Below are 20,368 nucleotides of genomic sequence, written 5' to 3'. Positions count from 1 at the left end.
TTCAAAATAATGGACCTGGGACTCCTTGTAGACCAACCCCTAAGGCCAAAGCAGTCTGCATTCGCTAAATATGAAATAAATTAATCAGCCACTTCTAGTTTGCCTACAGAGCATCTTCTAAATGGATATTACTGAATTACTCATCCCTAAAGATAGTTGTCTTAGGTTTTTCATTGTGTGAAGAGACACCATGACTAAGGCAATTCTTACAAAGGAAAACACTTAGTTGTGGCTGGTTTGCACATTATGAAGTTCAGTTTATTACTGTTGTAGAGAGAAGCACGGTGACATGAAGACAGACATGGCACTGGATAAGGAACTGAGAGTTCTACATCTTGAACTGCAGGCAGAAGAAGGAAAACTGTGTACAGGGGGTAGTTTGAGAATACACCAGACCTCAAAGCAAGCTCCCACAGTGTCACACTTCTTCCAAAAAAGCCATACCTCCCAATAGTGCCACTTCCCGAGGCCAAGCATTGAAACATATGAATCTGTGAGGGCCATATCTATTCAAACCATCACAATACTCTAACTGTGGGAACAAAGGTTATATGTGCAGGGAAGAAAAATATGAAATATGCTCATAGCTACCCATATCTAACATATTTAACTCCCTTCACATGCCAAAATTTCTTTTTCCTCATCCTCCTCTTCCTCTTCTTCTTCCACCCACTCCTTGTTTTATTCTTCTTCCCCACCTCTTCTCTCTCTCTCTCTCTCTCTCTCTCTCTCTCTCTCTCTCTCTCTCTCTCTAGCTCATGTTCTTGTTTTTACTACTATATGTGTATAGGTATGGAGTCAACCACTGAGACATAGAAAACCTGACAGTGGACACATCTTCAAAAAGAATGATTCTCCTGCACCAAAAATATCCACTGCAAGTAACTTCTCTGTGAGTAGTTGAGCTTGGATATCATCCATCCATATACTGGGATTTTGGCTGTATTGAAGTTATGTTATAAGTCTTGTCCAGGTTACTACAAGTGTTTTGAGATCATCATTACAAAAACTATGCCATATCTAGGATACATTTCATAGCACTTCTCATTCTCATCTGGTTCTTACATTATTTCCTCCTTTTCTGCAGTGTTCCCTGACCATTAGAATTGGGTGGTTAATGTAGGTCTGTTTTGCTTGTAGTTCGTCAAAGTTCATAATACTTTATTTTTATTGTCTGAGAATTTCATACATGCCTACAATGCAATTTGATCTGTGTACCCTCAATACCCTCTCCTGCGACTCTTTCACCATCCCCATGCCACACACATCTATTTCCTCCCAGCTTCATAAGCTTCTTTATTTTATTTATGTCCTTTCCCGTGGAGTCTACTAGAACTGGGTAGTTTCTCAGTGGCAGAATCACTTAAAAAGACTTGCTCTTTCTGACAGCATCCATTGACTGTCCATAACCACAGGTAGTCTCATCTTCCAACTCTCATCCAAGAGGCTTTTAGCCATATTAGATGTGGGCTATCACAGAGATCCACAACTGGGTACTATGTGGTGAATCTAAGTTGGTGTACTGCTCATGGTATTTCTTGAAATTACTAATATTATATAATATTAAGAGGGGTGTGATGTCAGAGGCACACACAAGTCTAAAACAGTTTACTGCTATCAATGATTTACTAGTTAAATGGCCATTAGCACCCAACTGAAGCCACCAAGAGCTCTGTGTCTCAGAAGCTAGCTCGTCCTCAATCCCTATTGTACAAAGATGCAGAGCAAGATGAATATGTTACCTTCAGTCGTCTTCCAGGTAATGGAAGCTCCTTTTCTCCCAGATATTGTCAGGTCCTACATACTTTCTGAATTAGTCTCCAGATTTTCTTCGATATTAACTTATGAATACTTGAGTCAAAGACCATTATCTTTCTTTTGCCTGTTTTTTTCAATACCTGTGCACCCTGAACAAAGGCTGTACCATTAAGCTGAATCTTAAATGGTTGTTTTTATTTTGTATTTTCTTTTTAAAAAGGGTTTGACTAAGTTGTCCAGGTAGGTCTTAGACGAAAGTGTTTCTTCTCTCTCAGACACTTAATAGTGAAGACTATGTCTGTATCACCAGGCATCACTTCACAATGGAATCCTTTGAATTCTGTAAGTCTGAACAGATGGGCATCTGTTTCAAAAGTGGCCTTCTTTGTTTGGTGTAGTACCTTCAACCACTAGCAAGGGGGGTTTCGTTCTGTTCAATAACTACGTTTCCAGTTTGATCTTTTCTCTCTTTTTGACAAAGCCTATTATTATTATTTTTGCCTCATACAAACCTTCATTCCTTAAGGGTAATTATAGCACCTGATTTGGAGTCTGTATCTAATCAATGCTTGCTGAATAATTGATAGGAAAAATTGACTTTTACATGTCTTGACTCCCAGAACGATCCAGCCTTCTGTCTTACAAGTAGCCGCTCTGTTCATTGCCAATATTTCCCTTTGATAACTTATTGCTCAGATTCTTCCTATGAGAGTTTCTTCCCATCTTTTCAAAATATTGTCACCATCTATCTCAAGTTTATAAAAAAACTGCATATAAATCATAGGGGATGTAGCAATACTATTTCTACAAGAGGGAAAGAGATAAATAGCATACCAATTAAGGTACTGAGAGTCTTCACAACTGAAAGGGGTGGAGGGACACCAAGACATAGAATGCAGAATCTGTTCTCTGTTCCTTATATAGAAGACAACAGATTCCTAAACAATAGTATAAATGCTGATAAATTCAGACACAATAATTACACATTCCTTGGGAAATAATATATTTCTTTTATCTTCTAACAAATTCAGTAGTTCATCATAAAAGACAATGAAATCATTGTAAGAAATCAGGAAATAATATCTAGGACAAAGGATTTAAAAGTAGTATCCATTGTTTCAAAATGTGTCCTTACTAGACAAGTAGTAGAAGATGATGACATTCATGCAGTCTTCCTTTGCCCCCTCTTCATGCTACCCTCTTTGTCTTTTAAGAGGTTAGTCTGTGCTGTCTAAGTCAGTGCTATCTAAGACAGTGCTATGGTGGTAGATCCTACTGTTTATCATAAACTATATATTCCATATATGCTAACAATAATTGTGTAACAAAAAAAGAATGATTTCTAAAAAATAAGAGTAACTTGCTCAGTAATTATTACTTGCTCCATGAAATTTTACTTCCTTCCATTTCAAATGACAGATTATATTTCACAAAACTAAAGACTTCAAATGTCAAAATTTCAAAATGTCACTCTTCCCAATATCTGAGTACATGAAGATAGGACAGTTCAAAAAATACAACTTTCTTGTACTTATTAGAAAATGAAAAAAGGAATTATGTGATATCCAGGATATGAGAGATTCCCAGAGAGATGTCCCTTCCCTTAATGAGAAATCACAGAGAAGGCTGCCACCGCTTGCCCGGATGCCTGGGCTTATCAGCAGGTCTCAGAGTTTAGGCCTCTGTGATATTGAGTGAAGATTATAAGCCAGATGGGCCACGGATTCTGTCAAGCCTTCTTGGCAGCTGCTCTCATTACAAAAGCCAGCGAGCCTTTTCCAAAAAATAAGAATGTGAAGCAAATTGGGCTTATAGACCCTTATAATGCAATTGCACGCAGAGATAGGGGCCTGAGCGGGCAGGCAGAAATATTATTGATGGCTGGTGAAAACAGGGAATAAGATGTTATTAAGGCAACTCAGAGATAGATATCGATAGCTAATATAAAGCCTTTATTGGTTTACAGGCTCTAGGAAAAAGGGTTCACAGCTCCGACCCTTCACTTTGCTTTTAATTTCACTGGAGGTGCAAAGTTCATGAATAAAACATATCTTCACTCGTGATCCTTTCTGATATTAGTCACTACTTTCTCTGGCTCTTGTTCACCAGAAGCAGGAGACTTACTGTAGCGACATGAACTTCAGAAGCTCTTCCTGAGACAAAGAATTTCTACGTGTGGGCATAGAGAATCACGATTTTCTAGAACTACTGTTAAAGAAAAAGAATCAAATGTATTAAAAGGAAAAATTATGGAGCAAATTACCAGATGTATTGATGATATGATATTTAAAATTGTCCTTGTATTTACATGGCGTGGCATGAACAGAGCCTTACACCTTAACCCTGTGAGTAAGAATGCTCATCACTCATGGTGTCTCACACTGAAGAATGGTTTTAGAACAAGGTTCAGGCAGAAGATTTAACTATTTTTCCCAACATTGGCCAGGCTTGACCATGCCAGTAATGGCTTGATCAGTGTCTTCCATTAAAGAAATGTAGAAAGTACAAAGACATATGATTTGCTGACATCTGTGAAGACCTGTCTGAATCTGACACTGATGTCTTTATATGAGGGTGCCTTGATCCTAGATAAAATCAACATCCACTCAAATACAGCTGAAAAATATGTACACTAGTTAGGTATAAGCATTAATTTATTTTAGGTTCATTTATTGTCACAGTTTAATAACTGCTGACCAAGCATTTGTATTGCTTTGGACTTACAAATATCATAATGCTAATTTAAAACAATGGAGCCATGAGTGTGGGATGTAGAAAACAAATTGCTGTTAAGAATTAGCATGCATAATCTGGTGTCTGTGAGGTTCTGGAGTCAACCCTTTGTGAGCATTGATGCTGACTACAATCTGAAGAAAGTGTGACATCCTTTAGCTACTAAAGCTGTGTGACTATTCCCCGACTGTCCCACAAAGTCCAAGATATGCTAATTGTGTTTATTACTAATCTGATTTTCATATATTTTGAGCCTAGGACCTGATGTGTGTATGAACACTTGACTTAGTATTCATATCAACTCCAGTGGGCACCTCTGCCATTTGATCTTCATGATACGTAAGAATTTGAAAATGATAATTTCTAAACATCAGTTTAAATTTCACAAACATTTGTATATAAATTTATCAACAAGTATGTAAGTTTGCTAGTGGGAAGAGGCATTACTAATCATACTAAGTAAGTTATAAAATAAGAGTATATAAAATTTGGAAAGAGATTTATTGGGGGCAAGGGAAGCTAGAGGGAGGTGGTAATGATGGATATGAAAAAACTACATTATGTATATATAGGAAAATTTCCAATAATTAAAAAAATCCTATTCAAAATTAATATAGTTTCTTGTATTTTCTAATATTTTTCAAGTAGTTTTGTGAACCAGTGACATTTTAGATGATGTTAGAATATTCTCTTTCCAATTTCTTAACACTTTATCTTTCATAATTCACAAATGCCTGTCTTTATTTAACCCTCAAATTTGAGTATATAAAAATGAAATGTTTTCATGTATCCTTTGAATTTTGCCTCCAGGATTGTAATAGCATGAACATTTTGCCTTGTTGATGACTAAGATGAACTTTTCTGGTAGTTATTAACAAATTTGATTTCTTTAAAATATTTTGATATATTTTCAGTTATAAGTAAATACAAATGAGAGAAGTAGGCATTCAGGGTTGCTGTGGACATTCAGGAATATTTTAAATGGTCAGGAAAAGAAAACCCTAAAAACACTGTAGTGTTTTCTTAATCAACTTTGCAAAGTGAGAAAATCATCTGCTTACCTTTGGATGTCTATACAAGTGAAGGGAGGAAAACATGTAGTTACTTGTGCATGTTGTTTGTGAGAAGAGAGGCTTTACCACAAGATTGAATCAAGTGGAGAAAGATTCCATGAGCAGATTCCTATGTTTGCATGTTTCAGCAAAATATTCTTATAGCAGTCTGCTATGGTCCCTGAAGTTAGAGCTCTCTAGTTAACCAACCTTTCACAAAGCGATTGAATCAGAAACATCAACTCCACTAATGCTATATACTTCATATCTGTGCCTATTTCAGCAGCAAGAAGTGAGAGAGACTTGGCATTATGTAGAAACATCATAGCAACCTGGGTTTGCCATTGATTGGCAAAGCAACCATTCTCTATTAACCACCATCTCTTTCTGTACAGATATCAGTTTCCTTCAAGGACCCACATAAACCTCCTAAGGCAGATGTGAATATAAAATTGTAATGTTCACATAATGTTTATGAAATCACAAGGGTCCAATTGAAGAAAATCCATGTAAGAATAAGTGCTATATGTTCTTTCTCCTGTGGAGCATTATTCATAGCTAATCAGAGTCCTGGTTATATTTTTCATTTTTTTTTCAGCTTGAACAGAAAGCACACAACCAGTGGATGCATCACTATTTTTAAGCAATCAAGGATTCAGATTAAGAAGTTTTATTGGCTGGGCAGTGGTGGCGCACGCCTTTAATCCCAGCACTCGGGAGGCAGAGGCAGGCGGATCTCTGTGAGTTCAAGGCTGGGCTGAACCGATAGCCTCCAAAACAATACAGAGAAACCCTGTCTTGAAACACCAAAAAAAAGAAGTTTTATTGAAAAATGAGGGGAGAAATTAGGAGAAAGAAATTTGATTTTACAATCCATTTCAAAGCAGTAGTGTGAATAAGCAGCTGCCTGAAAACCTTCAATGGCATCCTGGTCCTCTCTCATTTGAATTCATATGTTCCCAGGGTACTTACGGACTTTGAAATTTTAGAAAATAAGAAAAGATATTTTCCTTAAGAAGGATTACGATGTTTCTTTGCTTCCATTTCCTCCCAACCACTATAGTCAATGTTATCTTGTATTCACTATTGCCTAATGCCATTTCATAATTTAGAGGAGGATGAAAAAAATTAAGCAAAAATAGTGAGTGTGTCAAAACAAAATTTGAAAGAGAAGTAGTTAGAAGCTACTCTCAGAAAAGCTTTCTAGGTATCCAGCATTATATCATATGTGGAAAGGCAAACATTTCTCACATTAGGACAACTCTTAGGCAAATGCTAAGATAATTGTATAGTGTTCATCGGTAACATGTTTGTTAGGAATCACATGAAATGTAAACCTTTCTTGACATGGTCCATCAATGGCTACCAGTGCTACAGTAGAGACCAGGGTCCAGTGGAGCATTTCCTCCAACAGTGTCCAACTGTCAGAAGTGGCATACCTTAACGCTGACTCTGAAGAGTCCAGGTAGAAGCAAACAGACAATGTTCACACATGCATCAGACAAAACATAAGTGACAAACAGGTTAACTGATGCTTTTAACTTAAAACACAGTTTAGCTTCAGCACAGGACAATTTAATTTACTTCGATTCATTAGCTTGTTCTGAAAGATGTTCATAAAAGTAATATATTTAAAACATTAAAAAAAATATGAGATTGGTCTGTCTGCTTCTATATATGTGACTCACATACACTCAGTGCCTGGGGAGGCCAAAAGAAGGTGTTGTATCTCCTGGAACCAGAAGGTAGTTGTTATCCACTGTGTGGATGCTAGGAAACAAATCTGGTCCTCTGCAAAAGCAGCAAGTTCTCTAAATAGCTGAGCCATCTCTTCAGCCCCAAGACAAAGCTGATATTAAATGTGATATGTATGCTCTAAAATTTCACACCAGATTATTGTTTCAAAATCAATAGAAAGTTAAGAAGGTGCTAGAACCATTTATAACTACAAAACCAATCCAACTAACAATGAGTAGTAAATAATCTAAAAATATTTTGTCTGTGTTATAGGAAACTTCAGAAAATTGTTGTCTTATAAAAAGTAAAATATAGCTTAAGTACACAGGAGCAAATGTTTCATAGAGCCGTGTCTTACTATTAACAGCAAAATGGTGTTTTACCAGTGTAATGTCCTTTTCTTTGCATCAAAATGACTGGAATCATCTCACCTAGAGAACTTTTTTATCTGTGGTTGTGACTAAGTGTGTGTGTGTGTGTGTGTGTGTGTGTGTGTGTGAATGAAGCTTGTATAGAGAAACAACCTAGTTAACTTTCTTCTCATATTACCTGTATGACATATGTGTATATGTGTACATATTCACACATAAACGTACAACCTTGTGATTCCATTTTTGGAGAATCTATTTCATACAATGATATTGGGAATACCTGCATTTATTTGTCTTTATCTGGCATTTTTAACTTGTTACCATCCATGTTTAAGGGAAATTTTCCATCATGGTCTTACATTACCCAAATTAATATGGGACACATTAGTTTTCTTCTGACCCATATCAAATCTAGAAGGACATTCGTTTAAAGAGAACAGACTCATAGTTTAGAGTAAACTAAAACAGGTTGTCATACAAAACCTCTGTATCCCCAGCTGTTTTGGTATTTGAGAGCCAATGGGCTTGTTAAGCTCTATAAATGAAACCATAGGTTTATACCATTGGAAATCATAAAACACTGAAACTAAAATATTTAATAAAAATTATTTTCTCAGCAATAGGGAAGGTTGAAGGAGACAGCACTAAAAAGATGGTAAAATATGAAGTGTGTCTTATGTTGAAGCCTAAAATATCAATAGTTGTTATTATTGTTTGTGACAAATGAACCTCAAGAAGCCTATGGATATTTTCAAAGGGCACATTTAAAAATATTTAAATTATTTTTCATGTGTTCTCATAAACTTCTTGTAATTCCTTAGAATGCTAATTTTGGAATTTGAGTAACTGAATGTAGAGAATTTATTAATTCATTGTCATTCATAAAAGGATATTAATAGACACTTTGGGGAAAGGAAAATTAAAGCTATAAATGAATGAAATAAAACAGATTGAATATTAGCCAATATCAAACCAACAGAAGAAAATGCATTTTTTTTTGTTTTTATGAGACAGGGTTTCTCTGTATTGTTTTGGAGGCTATCGGTCCAGCCCAGCCTTGAACTCACAGAGATCTGCCTGCCTCTGCCTCCCGAGTGCTGGGATTAAAGGCGTGCGCCACCACCGCCCAGCAGAAAATGCATTTAATGTAGAGATATTTATGTAAAAAAAAAAGATCAAAAACGTAAAGTGTAGTAAAAGCCCAAAATTTAAATGAACATTTTATGGAATGTCTTAGAAAATAAGAAACATTTAATTTCTTAGGGCCTTTATTTGAATATAATTTTAAAAAATATAAGATGCATTATCTCTACATTTATATGATGTATCTGATAATGCAATCCATAAACAGACTGTATTATACAAAATTCTTGATAAACTCTTCAAAGTACTCAAACAATAAAAAACGAGAAATCATCTATAGATGTATTTGGGTGTATTTAATGGATTTTTGTAGAGAAGAATGCTTCTATAGTCATCTTGAATGCAATTTTCAACTAAAAACTAAAAAAAATCATTTCAAATACTTGGATGCCTATGTTGAGTGGACCAGAAAGCACGGCACTGCTTCAGGCAGTCATTGTTGGGTTGCACAACCAGCAGCTTGAACTGTTGTTGGACAGCTTTAGTAATCTGCCTGTGCCAATAGCTGGCTGCAGCTCTCTGTGCCTGAAGAAAGACTCAAGAAGTGCCCAGACTATAAACCCATGTTGACTACCCATCATTCTCGTGGGAAGCATCTACATCAAGTCAATGCAGGAAGGCAATCAGCTTTACCTTCAAAACTCAAGTTAATCACAATCTGCTGTTCTTTACCTTTCTGGGATTGACACCAAGGTTGATTAAAGGGAGAAACACTTGTTTTTCAGAGGAGATGACAAAATATCTCACTGTTTCATCAGCTGTTGGCTCATCTGTAACCTGTTCCAGTTGTACTTCAATTTCTCCTATTGTTTTAAATTCTGGTCTTACATTTCTTTCATTAGAGTGAAAAATATATGACTCTGAATGAAGTGTGCCTTGGGAAAGTGATGTTATGTATGTACTTTATTGACTCAGCTGCCCCAAATCTAACTTGGGCTACATCTTTAAGTCGTCTAATTTATTGTTCACTGTCCCCAACCCACACACACACACAACAGTAAGTGAGTGGAAAAGAGTGACAAGGTGTAATTTCAACTCTTTCACTAAACACTTAAAGTCTCATAATTATGCTTGAAACATCAAGTTCTTTCTACTAGAATCTGAGGACCTCAAAATGCTGGAGTGTGTTAGTCCATCCAGTGGCCGTGGGTCATGCAACAGCAGAACAATTGTAATTCCCTAACTCCAGTGCCAGAAGCTTCCCCCTGTAACGCTCCTCTCCTTCTTTATAAGGGATGTGACACTTCACATTCCTTGTTCCACTCTGCAGAAAAACACCTAAGAATTCCATACTGTTCTACAGCAATTGTGACAATCACAGAAAATAAATAGAATGGTGTCGTTGTGGGCTTCCATTGTGAAGCCAAGAAATTTGGCAGATGAGTATGACTTGGTAGTGCTCATTGGTAACCCTCTACCACAGAGTAGATGAACTCCTGCTTTCAAGTCAAAAATATTTTATGAATAAATGAAGTTTCTATGTCTATAAATATTTGTCTTTGTAAAATTAACTAACTAAAATAAGTGGCATTTTGGAACAATCGACCTTGCTAATCCACATGCAAGGGCAAGTTTGTTAAAGTTTTGCCAAAAATTAAAACATACTGCCTGTATTCTTTTTGTGGTACTTGTTTCTGCTTATAGAGGCAGGAGAGTTTAGGAGCCTGGTACAAGAAGAAAACTACTAATCAAAGACAACAGCACTATTATACATATTAGTGTCTAGCTACAATTCTCATGGCTATCAGTAAAATACAGCTATTTGACCAGATTCTACGGGTGTTTTTGTCTCTTGTTCTATAAATACATGAAACATCTTTTTATGATTTGGATCTATTGAGACTGCACATGTGATATTATTTGTAGAAAATAATGGATCTGAAACATTTGCTTATATACAGGATGATAAAGATGAAAATAATTTGAAAAACATATTTCATGTCTGTAATTAATTATTACTTTTTATAATTGCTTATCTTTCATTTTAAGATGTAATAAATTTATTATTTTCTAGTGGAATAGTGACCCACATCTTTAGGTACATGTCTACAAATTAGTTGTGCTTACTTAGAATCTGGTGATTTGCATGGTGAATTCATGGATCCAATCTTAAGTCGGAGAAATTACATTTTATTGTTCAATGTGATATTTACTAACATGTCTTGGCTGTTGTCCAGTAGGTTTTGTTTCAGGAAAATAATGTAATTTGGTTTTATAACTTCCAAGCACAGAGCATGCTTGGAATCACCGATGTACAGTCAGGAGAGAAGTCAATCTATATTTACACAGCAAAATTGTATATTTAAAGTGGAAAATCTATTTTTCTAGTGTTAGAACAAAAGAGTAGATCCTTCTATACTGACACACTCAGTCTTTAGATATCTATTATATATTATTTCACTTATGTCAGGCATTCTTCTGTTATGGTTGATAGCTATGAGCAGCTCAAAGAATTCCATGAGCTTTGCATAATCCTCAAGGCCTCTTTTGTCTAAGATTTTTATATCTTCACTTCCAAGTCCACTGAATTAATAGCACACATACAAAGAATTTCCCTTCCCCCAGTTGCCAATGGTCACACAGCTATTAAACTTCAGACCATATGACTCAGCGCTCTCAAGCTCAATAAGCATTCTTGAAGGAAGCAGATTAGACTATAACTAGGGACTGGCTTCCCTGAAGCTGGCTATAGGCACTGACTCCTGCCATTCTAAGTGTCTAGGTATCAAGTTTCTAAATCCCTAAATCTATCCTATATCCCAGGATAAATATTTTCCAATAACTTGCTACCTTGGTTTCCAGGTTTATATAATTATAGTAGTTACGTCTCATAATAATTATGATCACTAATTGAGTTAATATTTTCCTTCCTTTTAAAATATGATGACAATTAAGAGAATGACAGAAAGTAAAGGAAATGTACTGAATTAAAAAAAAAGTTTGTTGCTAGAGCATGGGTAGTCCTTGAGTATATATGCTTAACTAATTGGAGTTGATGGGTTAGAAACAACAATAGAAAAAGATAAGTATGAAATTTTGGAGTGTAGGAAGAGGGATGGGCCTTAGAAGAATGAAGGAAAGGAGTTGGGTATGAATGTGTTGAAAATGGATTGTATGAAATCTGAAAGAATTGATAAAATAATTAAATATATTCTATTATGAAAGCATATATGCCTCTTATGCAATTATTACTTGGATATGTCTCATCCTCTAAGATATTTTTAAGCAGACATGAAAAAAATCTGTATTTCTTCTGATGCTACCTGCTTATTGCTTTTCTTTATAGTCCCGGACTTCAGCTACTTAATTTACTTGTTAGTTGCTTACTTTACTTGCACACAGAGTTGAGAAGAAACTACTTTATTCCTTGCATAATTCCTGTATGTAGCTACCATACCTGTAACTAATATTGCAATTTACTCCCTCAGTTGGTGGGAATGGTGTTATTTTTTTTCTCAAAAAATGTCTTGGGAAGGCAAAGTCCGAGAAGAAAATAGGAGCCCTAGAGTAAAACAACAAGAGTAACAAAACAAACAAAACCATAAATATCCACAATCTTTTTCCTTGCTTGGTTTTTACTTCTTGCAAACAAAATGGAATAGAATCTGTCTTTACTATAACTGAAACAGTTTCAGTTAGTCCTGAAAATGGCATTTTATATGGACTGTCTCCACTATAAAAATAACATTATTTTCACTTATGTGCTAGGAATAATGTATTTTTTGTGAACCAATTGCAAATCTAACTATCATATCCAGTACACTTAGGTTACTCTAACAGCCTGGAGGTAGGGGTTGCATGTAGGAGAAGGAAAATCTTACTAGCACAGAATTACAATAAGCTCAGCTGCACTGTGATAACTCTGGATTACTTGGGTCTGGTATTGATCAGATTTCTTGCCCACAATTGTTTACAAAGCGCATGGAAGAAAATGAAAATTTTATCCAAGGATCCTAATTCCTTATCAAGGTCTAGCTGGAGAGTAATTCCTTCATGGATTTAGGGGATATCAGAACCATGGTTGCGAACGTTATAAAAATCTTCATACATGTGTGGTCTGACCATTGTGTTCTCTTGTTGGCATCTATTGTCATCATTTTGTCTTGCATTATGTCTCCATGGTGACAACTGTGTAAATTAAAACCACTAAAAGAAACTTTTACTAAATTCATAGAGACAGACAATATAGGAAGGGGCATGCATATCTTAGTCACTTGTCTGTTGTTGTGACAACATGGCCAAAGCAATCCCTATAGAAGAAAACACTAAACTGGGGACTTGCTTACAGTTTCACAGGCTTAGTCCTTGTCATCACTATAGGTATCATGGAAGCAGGCATATATACTGAAGAACTATCTGAGAGCTATATCCTGGTCCACAGACAAAGAGAGAGACTGAACTTGGCAAGGGCTTTTGAAACCTCAAAAACCACCCTCTATGAACACAGTTACTCCGGTAAGGCTACATTTTCTAATATAGCTATACTATCAAATAGGTCCATTCCTGGTGACTAACCTTTTAAATATATGAGTCAATGGCAATAATTCCTATTGAAACCATCACATTCCAGCCACTGGTCCCATCAAGCTTGTAGCCATATCATAATGCAAAAATGAATTCACTCCAACTTCAAAAGTCCCCACAGTCTACCACAGTCTCAACATTGTTTAAAAGGACAAACTTCAAAGAATCTGAGACTCAAGGAATCTCTTAATTGTAATGCCCTATAAAATAAAAGTCGAAAGGCAGATTGCATCCTTCTAATCTTTAAGATTGATATTATGTATAATGGCATAGAATGCATATTTCCATTCCAAAAGGGAGAAAAGGCAGAATAGTGAGGAAATACTAGACCAAAATAAACAACTTCAACTTCCTATCCAATGTCTAAAACCTCTTTAGAATTTCAACTGCTTCTAGCTTTGTTGACAGCAATACATTTCTCTATCTTCTACTTGCTCCATACATGTACGGTAGCTTTTCTCTGGAGACATGCCACAGCTCTAGCATATAAAAAATCTTGAGGTCTACAACACTATGCTTCACCTTACAGCTGTACACAGCATCCTCTCTGGGCCTCCATGCAGGAAAACCCTTGACATATGCCCGACTTAAGCAGCTTTCTTTAACTGCAGAGGGACATTCTCAACCCCTTTCTTCTATCCTTGACCATAAAGCCAGAACCATGTGCCCAGTTTTGCCAAGTTCTGCTACTTGGCATTCTTTTGCAATTACATTTCCACCAGCTTTCTGTTGTTGATGGTTTCTTTGGACACTAAAGATTTCTTTTGATTCCTTTTCACAAGTTGGAAGTATAGCTGGCTAGGATCTTCCCATGAGGTTACTATTGTTATGAATAATGCATGAGGGGAACCTTGCATGGGGGACCTTGGCAGATTCCATGGCAGGCAAGGAGGCTGACCAAGGCAGTGGGACAAACATGCCAGGTAGACAGAGCTCAGTGAGAAGTTTTATTAGAAATGGAAAGAGAGGGAAGAAAAAAGAGGTAAAGAGACACAGAGACAGAGAGAGGACAGGAGAGGGAGACCGGAAAAGTCCTGTGTGTGCCAAGGGGGAAGCAGGAAAGACAGCTGAAGAGAACATAAGTGGGTGGAGGGGTTTCTTTTATAAATGGGACATTTGTACCTGGTCTGACCAGGGTACTGCCTGAGTGCATTCTGCCTGGAGACAGAGGCAGGCCAGCATAATGCCTTAATTCTTATAGCCACTCACTTTTTCCTATTTAGCACCAAACTTTTCCCTAAACAATTTATCTTCTTAAGCCCAAGACTTCAATCCATTATACTTCCTGGTGTTCCTTTTCTCCTTAAACTTCACATTTTGTATTTTCTTAGTGTAGATTCCTTATTTTTATTACAGATCTGCATGACAAGTGATTACTAAAAACCGCACTTCAGAGTCAATACTAAGCTGTCTTGAATTCTCATCTGACAATTTCATTATCCACAAATTTTCTATTTAGCTTTAGTGCAGATTTTTAATACAATGTAATGTATATTCTTTCCACCAGCTGCCTGGTTCTTGCCAAAGCCTCTGCCCCCCAAATAGCACACGAGACACTATATTAATTATGAATCTGTTGGCTTTTGCTATGGCTTCTTAATGGCTAGCTCTGACTTAATTATTAACCCATAATTACTAATATGTGTTTTTATAAGGACTTATCTTTCTGAGGATTCCCTCCTAATACATCCTGTCCTCCCAGGATCACATGGCAAATCTCCAGTCTTGACTACATTTCCCAGAATCCTTCTCGACTCCTAGTCCCACCTATCTTGCTTCCCTATTGCCCAACATTGCTTTATTTCTCAACAATTTGTCAATATATACACAAAAGGACTTCCCCCATCAGTACAAGAGGAAAAATCAGTCACATATTTTTACCAAGCTATCACAAGAACGGTCTCTAAGCCACTTACTAGTATTCTTTCTCTTTGATACTCCTTGAGCGAGTACCCCAGATTTCAATTGGCTTCATTGTTGTCTTGCATGATTCTACTACGATGACCCATTATACCCTGCTTAAAGCATCCAACCACTTTTCTAGTCCAAAGTCCCCAAATCCTGCATATTCATTCAGCAAACAGCAGAGCTGTTAATTTTATTCAAACAGCCACAGACATTGTTGTAAAAAGGAAACTGAAGAGCAGGACATAGGGGTGGAAGGAAGAGGACAAGTGAACAGTTGGAAGGAAAAGAGAGAAGGTAATAATAATATAATTATATTTTGATTATAATTAAAATATTTCTAAAAGGAATGAAATCATTATATTTTCACATTACTGCTAATTCCAAATGTGTATATATATATATATATATATATATATATATATATATATATATATTCTGTATCAAGCCTGTGTCAACACTCTAAATACCAACTGGGTATTTTGAAATTCAACTGAATTCAATTCAACTCAATTAAAAGCCCATTCAATTTTGACAGGTTACTGGGTGAAAATAACACTATATTCCCAAGTAAAGGGTCTAGCACATCAAGATTTCCCCACTTTAAATAACAATTGCACAATAGCAATCTGAACTCTATGTAATTCTGATTAGCTATGAAACAGGAATTCCCATGATCCTCTTCAGAGAGCTAAATAATCTTCTAGGGTATTTTTCAGAATTCAGAAAAACATGCTACTTTATAATTATTTGTTTACTGTAAAGAATAAAGCCTCTACAGACATGGTATGTTGAGGTGGATGTGCAGCTTCCATACCCTCTCAAGGAACACCTCCCTCTAGATACCATTACTTTCTATCACAATAAAATAGTTACAAACCAATTCAGTGGGTTTTTGTTGTTTCTGTTGTCTTATGAAGAGTTCCTTACATAGGGAGATTTACTAAATTATGAGTTACTGAGAATTCACTCAATACTCAGACATTCTAACTCAATGGAGAGAGTAGGGAGCAGGGTTAGCTCCACAAAGGAGTTCAGCAGCACCCTACTAACATATGAGGTTCTCCTGACAACTATTCTGCTGTCCTTAGAATTTTTATAAACTTTATTTCATTAGCACAAATGTATGATAGTATGAAATGCATTCTCAATGAGTGACAAATAAAATGATTTCATCTCTCTAGAAGTCAGGACATCAATCAAATGGAATAAGAAAAGATCATCTTATAGCTCCTATCACATCAGAAATTATACAAACTATGTACTCTTCTAAGAGATGAGAGTGAAAGAAAACATTGTATTTGATAATGCACTGAATTTTAGGTGTGAGCATTATTGAAGAATGCTAGAGACTGAAGCACCAGAGAACATATCCTCCAGCAGATCAAAGACACTCTGTATATACAAAAGGAAAGATAGGAATAGATTCATCTAGGAAAAAATTCTGATATCCCCAGTGTGCCAAGACTAGGTAAAAATATAGTGAAAGAATCAAGGTGAGATTGCAGGGCAGTGCTTTGTTGGATGAGAGAAAAATCACTAAGTTCTGCCAAGAGGGGGAGAATGGCAAAGTCAAAGAGAAAATGGTAAATACTTGTTCCTTTTCATTCCCTCAACATAAAGGTCTTTGTACGCATCACACATGAGAGCTCCCTCTGTTTCCATCTAACCAGAGTAGAGAATTGGAAATAAATGGCAGGATCCAGAGAAGAATTGGCCTTTGTCACTGGCTAAGGAAGAGACATTTTTTGCGGCAGGGTATTTTTATGGAAAGGCCCGCAACCTGCTGAAAGACTTTGTATCTGGATGAAGTAGGCTCAGTAAAATGGGTTGAACTTTAGAAAATTAAGATGGGTAACTTCTTTTCTCTCCTTTATCCCACCATAGATTTTGATTTCAATTGGACTGGAGAGAAGAAAAAAATGATATAAATATAATATGAGATTAATGTTTTAAACTGGCCTGAGTTTTTATAGCTAGGTCAGCAGGAAAATTGTATTTTCTGAAAAAGATGCCACTTTAGGCATAGGAAAATAAATATTTAGCCTAATGGTGTTGAAACCACTTGATAGAGATTACTTTTCATAGCCTAGTACAGAATTTAAAATTATCTATAAACCAGGAACACATACATACATAACATATGTAAGACATACCTACCAAAAACTTAAGTATTCATGCATATTTGAGTGTTTTCTTGCATATTTTCTCCTTTCTTTTCTTAGATCATAAGCTCCATTAAAATTCCAAATAAAATAAGTAAACGTCACTGTCATACTCCATTAAATCAGCAAAGCAATTGTGAAATATAAAAAACATGTTTTCTTAACCTGTGAATGTTTGCTACTAGCTATTTAAATTCCAGGACTCCCCCAGTCCTCTGCTGTCCTATGACATAGTAGTTCAAAAGCAAATTTTCCAATTATTCACTCAATAAATTAAACTTCACTCACGCTGGACTTTGTATATAGTTTGGGGTTTCTTCTAGTGCCATCTATTTGCCTTCAAACTTCAGGATTCCATTCTTTTTTTTCCACTGAATAGTACTCCATTGTGTAAATGTACCAAATTTTCTCTATGCACTCTTCAGTTTAGGGGCATCTAGGTTGCTTCCAGGTTCTGGCTATTACAAATAATGCTGTTATGAACACAGTGGAACAAACATCCTTGTATGGATGTGGGTATTTTGGGTATATGCCGAAGAGTGGAATTGCTGGGTCGTGTGATAGCCTGATTCAAGAATACTTATATAACATTTTTCCTAAGCAACCTAAAATCCAAGGTGAATTGATAAGGTGTATTTAACAAATCAGATGAGAAAATGGTGTAAACAATACATTAAAGCTTTACTTGTACATACATCAAATTTTCATAGGGTAATAGCTTGGTCAAATGTGTAACTACTCTAAACTAAGTAGTAAATTTGTGGAATTTAAGGGAGTAGTGTCTATTAATTGTATAAAGGATATGTAAGCAGTACTTTGATAGCTATTAATGATATTAGAGCTCCTGCTAGGAAAATCATTACGTGTTTCTAGGCTCCAATTTAATAGAACCTAGAATGAAAGACTGGAGACTTAAAGCAAGGAGCACAGATAAGCAGCAGCTTGATATAGCTTGACTATATCTGGGACAAATCCTGGGCTCAATGAAACATATATAGGTATTCAGACAATAAGCATCTTTCCAGGCAGTGGTGGCACACACCTTTAATCCCAGCATTCAGGATGCAGAGGCAGGTGGATCTTTGTGAGTTCGATGCCAGCCTGGTCTACAAGAGTAGTTGCAAGACAGCCAGGGCTGTTACACAGAATAACTCTGCCCCCCCAAAAAATATAAAGCAGAAAACAATGATCTGAGGGAAGAAGAGCACAGTTGCAAGAAGCCAGACACTAGCAGCAGCTTTTACCCCTAGAACTACTACAAAGCTATATTTACCATTCTAGTCAAAGTGTACGTAATATAATTAACATGATTTTAAAATAGCATTGGGGCTCATAACTGAAAGCAGTAGTCCTCACCCAAACTTCCATAGCTGGGTGGTTTGAATTACGAAATACAGAGGGCTGCAGGGACCACTTTTAATCTCCATGGCATAATCCAGGGAATGCATTCATATAAAATTATTACCTATGAAGTAAACGGTAGGGCAAGAATACCAGAGGTGCTGGTTGTTTAGTCCTTTTGCTTAATCACTGGAACACACACACAATGGGAATATCGTTGACTGAAGATTTCTCCATGTCTCATCTGTTCTGAAGAGGAGTCCCCCGATTGCTGATCAGTATTCTGTACAGTATTCCTTCCTGAAAGTGCTGGAAAAAATTTTACTGCAGGTATAATTATAACGTTTGCTCATTTTTTGGTGTAATTACCGATGTTCACAGTAGCTCAGCATGGATGTTTCAAAATCATTTGAATATTAATTTAAAATATATTGCTTTCTTCTTATTCTTTATGTATTTTTTAGCTGTGACTACAGTTATTTACTTTCTAAAAAGAGTCAAGGCAACACCACTCTTCAAGGTTGGCTCAGACCTTTTTCACTGAAAGTTGAAGTCACCAGCTGTGGATTCTTTGAGGTTCTCCAGTCCACTCTGCGACTGTTATGAAATAAAAGGCAAATTTGTATGTGTTATTCATCATAGATTCTCGATTCATTATGGGTCTTCCAAGACATTTGTAAGATCCTAATAGATAGGAATGATGTGTGTGTCTTGTACAATATTAAGTTTTTGTTTCTGGATGCTGAAAGAGCCCGAAGGTTTCTACATTTCTTAGTATGAGGACCACAAGTAGATCTTTTTAAAAAAATTCTTAATAAAATAAACTTGAATTTATGCTAATGATGTGTGTCTTCATAAGGAAGAATCTATAGCAGAAGAATCAGTCTTGTGTTTGATGGTTGTACTAGCTGATTTTTTGTCAATATGACACAAGCTTGAGTCTTCTGTGAAGAGAGAACCTCCACTGAGAAAATGCCTCCATTAGATTTTCTTGGTTAATGATTGATACTGTGGCTAGTGCCACCCTTGGAAAGTTGGTTCGGGGTTGTTTAAGGCAGCAAGATCAGAAAGCAAGCCAGTAAGCAAGTGCCAGAACCACAGAAGGTCTCCATACCTGGTTACCATTCACATGGGTTCTAGGCATCCAAACTCCAGCCCTGATGTTTGCACACTGTGTGTTTTATCAGATGAGTCACCTCCACAGGCCTGTTTACCTATTTTCTAGTCCTTAACAATTAAGCATATAGATTTAAATTGGATGAGCCAGAAGATGTTTCTGGGCATCAAAATGCAACACATACTAATATCATATTGATGACATATGGATAAAGCAACTTTTTCTATACATAGACCAAATATACTCTAGATACTTTGGTCTTTTGATAATTAGCTCTGTGTGCAGTAGACCAACTAATAGTTAAATTCATCCATGGTTATAAAGAAATTTGTGATGGCTGTACTTAATTTTATCACAACGTTATTTAAAATTTTATAACATAGAAGTGTAAAGGGTCGAATCAAATCTTGAAAAGATGGTGAATTTAATGAAACTTACTATTTAGAAGTTGGTAACTAAAGCCTATATTAGCATTAAATGGCTCATATGATTCACTTGTGTGAAATTGCTAAGTCGTATTAT

Source organism: Mesocricetus auratus, unplaced genomic scaffold (assembly GCF_017639785.1).
Source record: "Mesocricetus auratus isolate SY011 unplaced genomic scaffold, BCM_Maur_2.0 Super-Scaffold_100015, whole genome shotgun sequence".
NCBI classification, from domain to species: Eukaryota; Metazoa; Chordata; class Mammalia; order Rodentia; family Cricetidae; genus Mesocricetus; species Mesocricetus auratus.
The sequence above is the reverse complement of the archived record's forward strand: the minus strand, read 5'-3'. Positions refer to the sequence as shown.